The following is an 11605-nucleotide window of genomic DNA, read 5'->3' as shown; positions in this document are numbered from 1 at the left end:
TAAGATGCCCTAAGTTTATATCTGAGTTGAAGACAGACAGGACTTTGAAGAATGTATTGAAATTTTCTACTGCATATATCCAAACATGTCATTGGAGAGATTGGTCTTGCTTTAGAAATATTTACCTTGTATGACTTTAACTGGTTTTGAAGGGAATGTAATTGTTATCAATGGATTCTGTAGAGTATTATTATTTAATATTTTTTTAAAATTCTCTTTTATCCAATTTTTCAGGCTAAGTTTTGTCCTTTTTAAGTCTCTGTGAAAAGATTTCACAGACTGTCCAGTTTCCCAAAGTTTCGAAGAGCTAAAACTGAGGTGATGTGACATAATAAAACCATCTCAAGGCTGTGTCACAAAGACCTTTGACTTTACATGCATTGTTAGTTTCACATGCTATATCAAAAGCATGTGAATGATACCTTGTCATGGTAACCTTTTTTCTTGTGTACTCCGGCTACCAGTCATTTCTAATAGTCACTGCCATTTTCTGGATTACATTGTAAACTCATTGGGGCAGAATCCTATCTTTGCATTTCTGAAGTGCAATATCTACTTAGGATGCTGACTAGGTAAAGTTAATATAGTTAATACCATCCATCAAGTTTGACATTCAGTCAACCTCATGTCAGCAGGACAGCTTCAACTTCCTCACATAGGGGAAAAAATATTCTGATGCCAGGAAGCAAGCTGGTTCCCTCTCTGTCCTGGGGTGAATATGGGAAAGTTCTTTAATTCCTCTGGTCAATGTCAACGCTTGTCCCCAAGTCCTTGATGGCTTTAAAGTTTTAAATCTTACCCTCAGAGATTCCATAAAGTATATGTCTGTTTGGTTTGCTTGCTTGCTGACAGGGACTTTGCTAAGTTTGTCAAAGGTATGCTGATTTGAGGGTCTCTAGTCCTGGTGGCTAATAAGCAAGGTTTTATTTTGAAAGCCTTTTGAGGGTCTCTAGTCCTGGTGGCTAATAAGTCAGGTTTTATTTTGAAAGCATTACATTGCTTAGCTGTAACCGACTGCTGAGTTGCTTTGCTTCCTTCCCCATTTGCCCCAAAAAAGAGGAGTGGGAAGAGAGAGAGAGTGCTAATGTAGGGTTTCATGGTTTTTTTGTAGAGGCATGAATTCAAGAAGGGTTTTCTGTGTCAAAAGATCAAAAAAGGAAGTTATACAAGGTGCCCTTTGATGATGGCTTCAGGCACATAGCAAAGGCCAAGGTTCTGACAGAATCTTCTGCAGAAAACTCTCAGCAACTAAAATCCTGGATTGTCACCACATGCATGTTGCAGTTAAATGTCATTACTACCATGTGGCTGACACAGTATGAAAAACAACTGCTAAGGTATTCAAAAGGATGTTTTAGTGTTTAAAGACGAAGTCATACTCCTGTTTTTGCCGCTTTCTGGTTTTGAGTTTTCATATTCCCACATTTCAGAAACTTTGGGTCTCTTGTCCTGAATGTGGTCCTGCAAAATACATAGTGCTCAGTCTTCATGGTGTTTTTCTCTGAAGCAGGATTCAGCTTTCCTGGTCTAATAATATAATACCTTTATGTTTACTGTCACTACTTTGCAATGCAATCCTCAGCAGAGACCCAACAAAGCCACAATGCTGAAAACAGGATATAACAGTAGTAATTTGAAAAGTTGCTAATATATTCCTCCCATTGAAGTTTATGTAAAATATTTAAATATTTCAAACAGATTTGGAAGATCTTCAGAGCAGATTCTTGAAGGGTAGGCATGCAGAACTGTTTAAAAACTAACATAAGATCTTTACATGTGGCTATTAACTTTCTTTTTGATACTTCAGTATGTCTGTACAGGATAGCATCTCAGCTTTTGGTAATTGTTAAAAGGATTGCTTTTTAAGATTACTAGCCATATAAAATAATTGTTCATCTCTAAAATCACAGTTACAGTGAACCGTGTTCTAATGTGGCATGCTCATGGATAGCTGGGTCCATGATGGGTTATAAAAAAAAAGCTTACTGTTATTTTTCTCCTTGTCTATTCAGACACTTAGAAGTAAAAAACTCCATTAACTACAAAGTATTTTCTAACTCTGTTTGACTCTGGTTATTTTTGAAAAATAAATGGGGTCTTAAAGGCAGTGCATTGAGTAAACAAAGAAGGAACATCTGTGGGGCACATTATGATTTTGTAAAGGTCAATATTATCTGCATATGAATAAAGTAGACAAATTCCTGCTCAGATGCAGTCTTTAGAGAAAAAAGAAAAAACATTACAGAAAATTCTCTTACAGCTCTAAGATTTCTTCCCACAGTAGCTTTTTTATTTAATAAAATTCGTAATTTTTAGATAACATGAAGAGTAATTCTTCACTGAATTTGAACACGTGTGTTTCCATATGTTTAAGGAGATATAAACACCACTCTCACAGACTCTCACTATTAAAAGTACAAAAGCTGATTCAAAGTTTTGTACTAGACATACTTTTATGTCTTAGGGTTGATGACACAAATAGCACCAGCTGACAAGTGACTGCGAATGCATAGAATTACTAACAGTGATTGCATTAGAAATACTACTTCCCTCTGTTAGAGCAAATCATCAATCTTTTAAAATTCTCAACCAGGATAAACCAGAGTAAAGAATATCATTAAAGAGACAAGTTATGTCATAAACCAACAGAAATCTGTAGAGAGTGATAAAGTGTTAAAGGAGAAAAGGTCAGTATAAATCTTAAATAAATTCACCTTAATACAAAAGTAGGAATGAAAAAAGGATGCTGCTTTCACCAACTAGAAATCCCACCAGTTCACTTTGAGCAACTGTATGAGCAGCAACATCCTCTTTCCCATCAAGACAAATCAGTTTATTTCTTACAACTCTATTTTTTCTTAGGTGTATATATTTTCAAGCATAAGTATGAAGTTTTCCCACCTAGCATATGTTTTGTCTCCATTTATTTGCAACTGTCATAGCTGTTTATACATGAGTATGTATGTAATGAGTCAGGTGTTAAATCTAATGCTCAAATATCTTGGATAATTTGAGAGGGAGGGAGGTACTTATATTTACACAGGAGATAATCATACGCAAAGTATTTTACAAACATTTCTACTGGCTTCTGGGCAGATATATGACAGTATCTCCCTATTGACTTCAACGAACTTAATGCTCTGTATGAGTGAGAAAAGTAACTACAATCACCATTGCACAGTTTGGGAAGCTACCTAAGAAGGGTGGAGTTGCTTACACAAAAGCCAGAAGGGGACTTGGAAGCTGATGAATCCCACCATTTTGTACGTTCCTGTGACGTTGCTGTTGAGCAACGAAATTCTCAGAATTGTATCTGCCAAATTACAAAGAGTGAAAATATAACCTCTACAAGAATGTGGACAAGTAGGCCAAGCCCTTTTAATTTTCTTCAGAAATAGTAGGCCCAAAAAGTAGCTTTGTTACAGGTGTCCTGGTAGAAAAATTACTTGCTTTAAAATAGACAAAAGAAACAACGTTAGCGCATAACATCTAATACATTTCTCCTTTCAAATGTTTGTTCCTAGTTATAAGAACTGCTACTGATATGTACTCACTAATGATAAGAATTTAGGACGTGCCACAGCAGATGAGAACTTATGCCATGGAGTCTGTTTTTTATCAGCAACCACTATCAAATGCTTGTATGGGTGTATAAAAAACTTCATGGTGCATACATAGATAAGGAATAGTTTGCTATCTTCCTCCTAATTGCTCCTAAATGTTCGTAACTAGAAACAGGTTTGGACACTAAAGAACAACATTTTCTTTCTTCCAAACTATTTAGCACAAATACTGATTAAAAGCTAACCTTCTTATATGGCTTGAAGTCCAAAATAATAGACATATTTGAAAGGAAAATGAGAATTTCAGTTTGGGAAACATGTACGAAGTTCCTCCAGTGCTCTCCTACAGGGGGCAGACTAGATGCAGTATCTAGGTGTTGTCGAACAAGTGCTAAGGAGCAGTGACAACACCCCACTTGGCTCTCAGGGACATGTTCTGTTCACACAGGCCCAGGAACCACTGACCCTCATTGTCACCCAGGCACACGACTGGCCCTGGCTCAGCTTGCTGTCCACCAGCATCCAAAGCCATCCCTCAGAGCTGCTTCCCAGCCCGTGTCACTGCCTTTCTAGTGCAGGACTTCATATTTGCCCTTGCTGAATTTCTTCAGGTCCCTGTTGCTCCATTCTTCCCACCTGTCCGAGTACCTCTGAAAGGCAGCCCTGCCTTCCACCATATCAATTAGTTGCTCCCAATTTGTTGTCATCTCCAAATTTGATGACAGTGCCTTCCATCCACTCTTTTGAGATGTGCCTTCCATCCACTCTTCGGAGATGTTGAACAGGACAGGTCCCATGATAGACCACTGCAGAACCACTCTTGGCACAGACCTCCAGGTAGGGTATGACGCACTGACCATGACCCTCTGACTCAGACCATTTTTTCTACCAGTTTTCTACCCATGTAGTTGTCCGTTCAGACTGTAATATCCTAACCTCGATACAAGAATACTGTGGGAGACAGTGTTAAAAGCCGCGTTGAAGCAGAGGTAAATGTCATCCACTGCACTTCCCTCATCTACAAATCCAGTCCTTTTACCATAGAAAATGATCAGGTTGGTCAAGCATGATTTATCTTTAATAAATCCATGCTGACTGTTCCCAGTCACTGCCTTCTCCATGTGCCCAGACAAAGAACATGCCTGGCCCCATGATGCACTCAGGGACCAAAGTGATGCTAACTGGCCTGCAGTTCCTCGGGTTAGTTTTTAACCCTTTTCTGAAGATGGGTGTGATATTTGCCTTCCTGCAGTCATTGGGGGCCTCCCCCAGTATCCTCAACCTCTCAGAGCTGATGGAGACTGGCTTTGTAAGGACATCACCCATCTCCCTCAGCACCTTCATGTGCAGCCTACCAGGTCTCAGGGACTTGTGTGGATCAAGTATTTGAAATCAATCCCTGTCTCAGTCTTCATCCCTTACTGGTAGCTCATCTCTCCTTGAGCCCCATCACTAGGTGCAGACGCCTGACAGACCTTGCTGGTGATGACAAAGGCGGCAGTGAATACCATCGCCTTACCTGTGTCCATTGCCTTTAAATCACCTGCCCCATTCAGAGACAGACCCAAGTTGTCCTTGGTCAGCTTTTTACTGCTAACAGTAGTAGAAAATCTTCTGGTTTCCCTTGACATCTTTTGAAAACCAGAACTCCGGCTGAGCACTAGCCTCTTAGACACTACTCCAGCATGCCCAGGTAATGTTTCTCAATTCCTTCCTTGTGGTCTGTCTCTGATTCCCTGTCTTGCAAACAGTTCTTTTTGCCTGGGCCTCTGCCTTCTTGTATGCCCCCTTGGTTTACTGAGTATTGGGATGGGCCATCCTTATTGCATGGAGGATGCTCTCCTTGAAAGGCTAACCAGCTTTTCTGGGCTTCTTTGCCCTTCAGAGCTCACTCCCATGAAATCTCACTTGCCAGTTCCTTGAATAAGCCAAAATCTTCTCTCCTAAAGGCCAGGGTCTGTGCTCCGCTACTCTCCCTTGCCTCAGGAGCTTGACCTCCCCTACATCAAAATCAGCCACTGATTACCCCACCCCAAATCAGTTCTTCCTTGTCAGTGAACAGCAGATCCAGCTGTGTATCATCTGCTGTGATTCAGCCCTAGCTGGCCCATCCAGTACCTGTAAGACAAAAAATTACCCTTGACATCCTTCAGATGCATCCAGCCATTTTGTTTTCCCAGGAGATGTCAGGGATACTCCTCTCCTGAGTGAGAGTTTCTCCTTAATTTTTCAAAGATTTCATCCTTTTCCTCACTATGATCAGTACTAACACATCCCCACCACAAATTCTCACCCTCACCTGCAAATTCTCACCCATCCCATAGAGGAGTCTCATACGGCTGAACTGCTCCTTCAGACAGAGGACAGGCTCTGTTCTTCTCTCGCCTGCCTGTCTCTCCTGAAGGGCTTGTACCCACCTGCTGCAGCACTCAGTCAGGCAAGTGGTCCCACCACATCTCAGCAATAAGCCCAGATATTCTTGGTTTGTGTTATAAATGCAGCCACCATGCAAAATGTGTCCATGTGTCCATTTCAGTTCAGTCCTCCTCTTCAACAGATCTGGACTTCTGTAAGGCCTTTAACACAGTCCCCCGCAACATCCTTCCCTCTAAATTGGAGAGATATGGATTTGATGGATGGACTGTTGGGTGGTTAAGGAATTGGCTGGGTGGTCTCATCCAGAGAGTTAGTGGTCAATGGCTCAATGCCCATGTGGAGATCAGTGACGAATGTTGTCCCTCAGGGGTCCATACTGGGGTCAGTAATGTTTAATGTTTAATGCTTAATCAATGACATAGACAGTGGGATTGAGTGCACCTCAGCAAGTTTGCAGATGATGCCAAGCTGAGCGGTGCGGTTCACATGACTGAGGGATGGGATGCCATCCAGAGGGACCTGGACAAGCTCAAGAAGTGGGCCCATGTGAATCTCGTGAGGTTTAACAAGGTCAAGTGCAAGGTCCTACACCCGGGTCAGGGCAACCCCCAGTATCAATACAGGCTGGGGGATGAAGTGATTGAGAGCAGCCCTGAGCAGAAGGACTTGTGGGTACTGGTGGATGAAAGCTGGACATGAGCTGGTAATGTGTGCTCGCAGCTCGGAAGACCAACCGTATCCTGGGCTGCATTAAAATAAGTGTGGCCAGGAGGTCAAGGGAAGTGATTCTGCCCCTCTACTCCGCTCAGGTGAGACCCCACCTGGAGTACTGTGTCCAGCTCTGGAGTCCTCAGTACAAGAAAGACATGGACCTGTTGCAGCAGGTCCAGAGGAGGACCATAAAAATGATCAGAGGCCTGGAACACCTCTTCTATGAGGAAAAGCTGAGAGAGTTGGGGTTTTTCAATCTGGAGAAGAGAAGGCTCCAGGTAGACTTTATTGTGGCCTTTCAATACTTAAAGGGTGCTTATAAGAAAGATGGGGACAGACTTTTTAACAGGGCCTGTAGCAACAGGACAATAGATAATGGTTTTATAGTAAAACAGGGTAGGTTCAGACTAGATACAAGAAAGAAATTTTTTACCATGAGGGTGGTGAAACACTGTAATAGGTTGCCCAGAGAGGTTGCAGATGCCCCATCCTTGGAAACATTCAAGGTCAGGTTGGACAGGGCTCTGAGCAACCTGGTCTAGTTGAAGATGTCCCTGCTTATTGCAGGGGGGTTGCACTAGATGGCTTTTAAAGGTCCCTTCCAACCCAAACCATTTAAAAATTCTAGGATTCTTTGGAGTTTCAGGTACGTGGAGTGACATGGAGCATGTGATGAAAAAGAATCTAGATATTTTTTCTGTTTCCCAGATTAAGACAGGACAGTAAAAGGCTACAGAGAACACCATGTGCGGATCCAAAACACAGAGAACTTTGAGGTCACGAGTTAGTACATTGTAGGTTTGCATTTTTGAGACATAAAATAACAACTTACTGCTTTAGACTGAAAATAACCCTTTGTTCTGATGTAAGTGCTTTTTTTCAGATTGTATTTTTGAAAGTTAAAAAGAAAAGCATGTTTGAAGAAATTGGAAATAAATGTCAAGATTGACAAGATCCCATTCACTAGATGAAGTGCAGACATGTTGTTTTAACTTGTTACAAGTAAGCTGCTAGTCAGATAGGGCTGAAATTTGTCCTTTGATGAAGCATCTTTTGTCTTTGGCTGTGTTTTGTGGGTTTGGCAAGCTAAGATTGGGGCATCTATTCTGAAGCCCCGAAACATATGGACATAGCATTTGCCAGTGGCTCGGTATTAGTAAGCTTTCAGCATATTCACAGTATCTGCAATTCTATTTTCCTTTAACATAATAAAAGGCAAAATCATACAAAGTGTCATGTAAGTTAGCATGTGTACGATAGTCTTCAGTTTCACATATACAGTTAAAGTTACATGTTTACTAATTAATGGCTGAGCTAAAGACTGGGAAGGGCATATAGTCATGTGCAAGGGCAGTAGCACTTGGGCAGCGCTCTTATGCAGCCTCAGGTGTTAAAATCTATTGCTCCAAACCCTGGTCCATCAACCCTGGCATGAAAGTTGATTTGTGAGGGCTTGATTGCAAGATGGTGGTCCAGGGTGGCAGGTGATTTTTTTTCTTGGTAAGGAGTGCTCTAAATCATGAATCTTCAGGTAGAAAATCAACAGAGATGCACAAAGGATGTAAGTCCAAAAGCAGCCTCTGTAATGGTGAATCTTTTCCTTTCTTTCTGCAAGACCTTATGTGTTATTGTAACACAGTTTCAAAATCCTTTCCCAAGTGCTGGATCTGCACCTTCCTCTGCAGAGGAGCGAGTGCTGTCATCTGAGCCAATGACACCTTTAAAACAGCTTATTTTCCTATGGTACTAAATGCTCTATTTTTCATATCCGAGGTTCTCCATTTTTTTGAAGCCATGTCCAGACAAGACCAACAGGTATAAAATTGCTTTGGCTGAGCTGGAGAGAGAGCAGCGCACACATCCAAAGTAAGTTCCTGAGCCTTCTTCCCTGGAGTGTGCCAAGTGGAAGAGAAGACCACGGTCACGGCAAGCGTTTCCCAGGGATAGTGCGGCAGAGGAAAAGGGAGACGAACGAAACTCCGCCGAGCAAAGAGATTTCTCTGCCCTTACCTTTGCTCAGACAACATGGCATCGTGCATGCACACAGGCACACACGCACACACACACACACCGTTCTGTCTGCCAAACCTCCTCTTGTGGGGAAGGGCGCCAAACATGCGAAATGCAATCCACTGGCTTCCCCCACCCTCCTGCCAGGAAGAGTTATTTTAAAACTTCAGGATTACTGCTCGGTGACAACAGTGACCGAAGGAAAAAGGGGCAGGGGAGGAGGGAGCACCTCGACAAGGGGAGGGGGAAAACCCGCCAAGATGAATACAAAACGGCGCGTGGAGGAGCAGCAGTAGCAGCGGGGCACGGCACGGCTCTGCAGCCGGGAGAGTCCGGGCGGCAGCGGCGGGCCAGCGGGGGTCCGGCCCGGCACCTTGCGGCGGGCTTGATGCCGGCCGCGGGGGTGGCCCCGGCACGGCCCGGCGGGGTCGCGGGCGAGCAGGCCGGTGTGCCTGCCGGCCGCGGGGTGCGGCGGGGCGGGCGGCCGGCTGCTTGCCCCGGGGGGCAGCTGGAGGTTACGGGCAGGCCCGGCGCGGCGCGGCGCCGCCCCTCTCGGCGGGGAGGAGAGGTGAGGGGAGGGAAGCGCCGCAGGAAGTGGGCGCACGGGTGGGCTGGCACAGGGGCGGTGGAGGGGTGGCCTCGCCCGGCCCGCACCACCGCCCGCAGCAGCTGCCCGCGGAGAGCCGCCGCCGCCCACCACCACCATGTCCCTGCCGGTGGTGCTGCCGGGCTCCTGCTGCCCCGTCCCGGAGGTCGCCCCGCTACGCCGGCCGGCGGCGGCCACCTCCGGCACGGCGGCGTCGGCGGGCTCGCTGTCCGCCGCGGCCGCCGCGCCCTCGCTGCCGCTCCTCCGCTCTCGCGGGCGCCGCCCCAGCTTGCGGCAACCCCGCAACCCGCTCTCCGCCGGCCTGGCCCCGGGCGCCGGCTTGCTGCCGGCCCGGCTGCTGCTGTCGCTGGGGCTGCTGCAGATCGTCCTGGGCTGCTCTCTGGTGGCGCTGAACTTCGGGGCGCTGTCGCTGAGCAGCGCCGCGCAGGTGAAGGACGCCTGTCCCTTCTGGGCCAGCTCCTCGGTAAGTCACCGCCGCGGACCCGCACCCGGGCACCGGCCTGCGCCCGCCCGGGCCGGCACGGTGCCGGGGCGCGGCAGCGGCCGCTCCCGGCGCTCGCCGGGCGCCGGGAAACCCGCCGGCCAACCCGCCGGCCCTGCGCGCAGTGCTGGCGTTCCAGCTCGGAGTACGCGGGACCGCCAAGGCAGAGATGCTGTCTGTCACCGAGAAACGTTTGCTCCCGCCTCTGTACCAGCACAGAGCCGGCTTCTCTCACTGGGAAGTGATAAGCAGTTACATTTTTGCTGATGGTTTCACCAGGGCGACAGCATGAACCCCAACAGGATAACAAACGTAGAGACGGCTAGATCGGGGATTTGTTTCCTGGTGTGCATTTTAGCCTAAAAATGTACGCAATTATCGTACGCAATCAGAAACGGGATTTCCTCGAGTCGTGGTGTATGTAGATGTTGTATATTGCTTTCGTGCATCGTTACTCTAGTGAGAGAGAGGTAAAATAGCAACTTTCCTGGGGAAAAAAATGGATGGGCTTATCACAGTTTTGTCAAGAGTAGTCAGAGAAGTTATTCCATCTCCTGTTGGGCCCAGCTTTAAACTGCACCTTTATAAATAGAGAATATGTCATAGTTTGTACTGCAGAAATGAGACAGTAGTGAGCAGAAGTTAATAGGACTAGGAGATAGGTAGATTGTGCCTGTTTTGTGGGCCCTTGAGCAATGAGCAAATCATGTTCTGTGGCTGGCATGCTCTGCTCCTTCTGCTGGTGTGAACAGCATCAGCCTATCCCTCAGTTTAAACGTTTAAATTGTGTTGCCAATGTTGTTCACAACCTGTAGAAGCGTGCTCAGTGATCTGCAGTTTGGGGATCACGTAGTTCCTATTTGTGTGTATAATGCAATGGTCATCCCTGAAAGTATAGAAAGCTTTTATGGTAGGGAGGAAACCCAAACCATCCAAATGTGTATCTTTGGTATCTCTCTTGTGATCTTTCCTCTTTTTTTTTTTTTTTTTCCTTATCCTAGATTAAAACAAGTTTAAATATATATAAGCTATGGACTGTCTTTGAACCCTGCAAACAGAACCATGCTTATGCCTTTAAAACGCTTTAAAATTGCACCTGTAAAATAGAAGTGTTCAGTCTCTTTAATAATGAAGAAGGGCGTTTACTTTTTTGATGCTAGCCCTGAAACAATAATATATTCAGTCAGAAAAGGTACGGAAAATGCCTTTCACGTGTAACAGCATGAGTGAAAATTTTAGCCCAGAAGCAACCTGGAAAGGTAGAGGCAATTAAAAGCTGGAAACGAGGATGTGTCTGGTTTGGTTTTTTTTCTGCAACATGCTTATTAGGATGCCCTGGTTAAGTGCAGGTCGGGAAAACTTTGAGAAAGACTTTCTTTTCATGTATCTTAAAGCTTTAACAAACATAATGAAATAACTTCTGTTGTCCTTAAGGCAAAACAGCAATTTGCATCAGTATTGATGTGCTATGTTATAAAATCGTATTACTATTTTTCAGTCACAGAATTCAAAAAATAATTTGTTATGAAACTGCAGAGTTACATATGTGGTTTTGCAACACCAGTGATGATATCAGTAGATGTTTTGGCCAAGTCATATATGCATGTTACGCTAAATCAGATTGATCATGTCAAGTGAATGAAGTTACAGAAGGGATTTATTAAAAATGCTAGTGGGCAACTTCCTGTTTGTTCTAGTCTTCTTGTTTCTTTTTAGGATAGGAGTTTGGGGTGAATTGGCTTAATTACAAAGTCCCATGAATTAAAAGTATACCCGCTTATTTGCAGGACCTGCTGAAAAACTGATTTGCCTTTCTTTATAGGGTTCCCACCCTTACCGTGAGAGAGTATTTGAGTA

The sequence above is a fragment of the Gavia stellata genome, chromosome Z (genome assembly GCF_030936135.1).
Source record: "Gavia stellata isolate bGavSte3 chromosome Z, bGavSte3.hap2, whole genome shotgun sequence".
NCBI classification, from domain to species: Eukaryota; Metazoa; Chordata; class Aves; order Gaviiformes; family Gaviidae; genus Gavia; species Gavia stellata.
Note: the sequence above shows the minus strand (reverse complement) of the source record.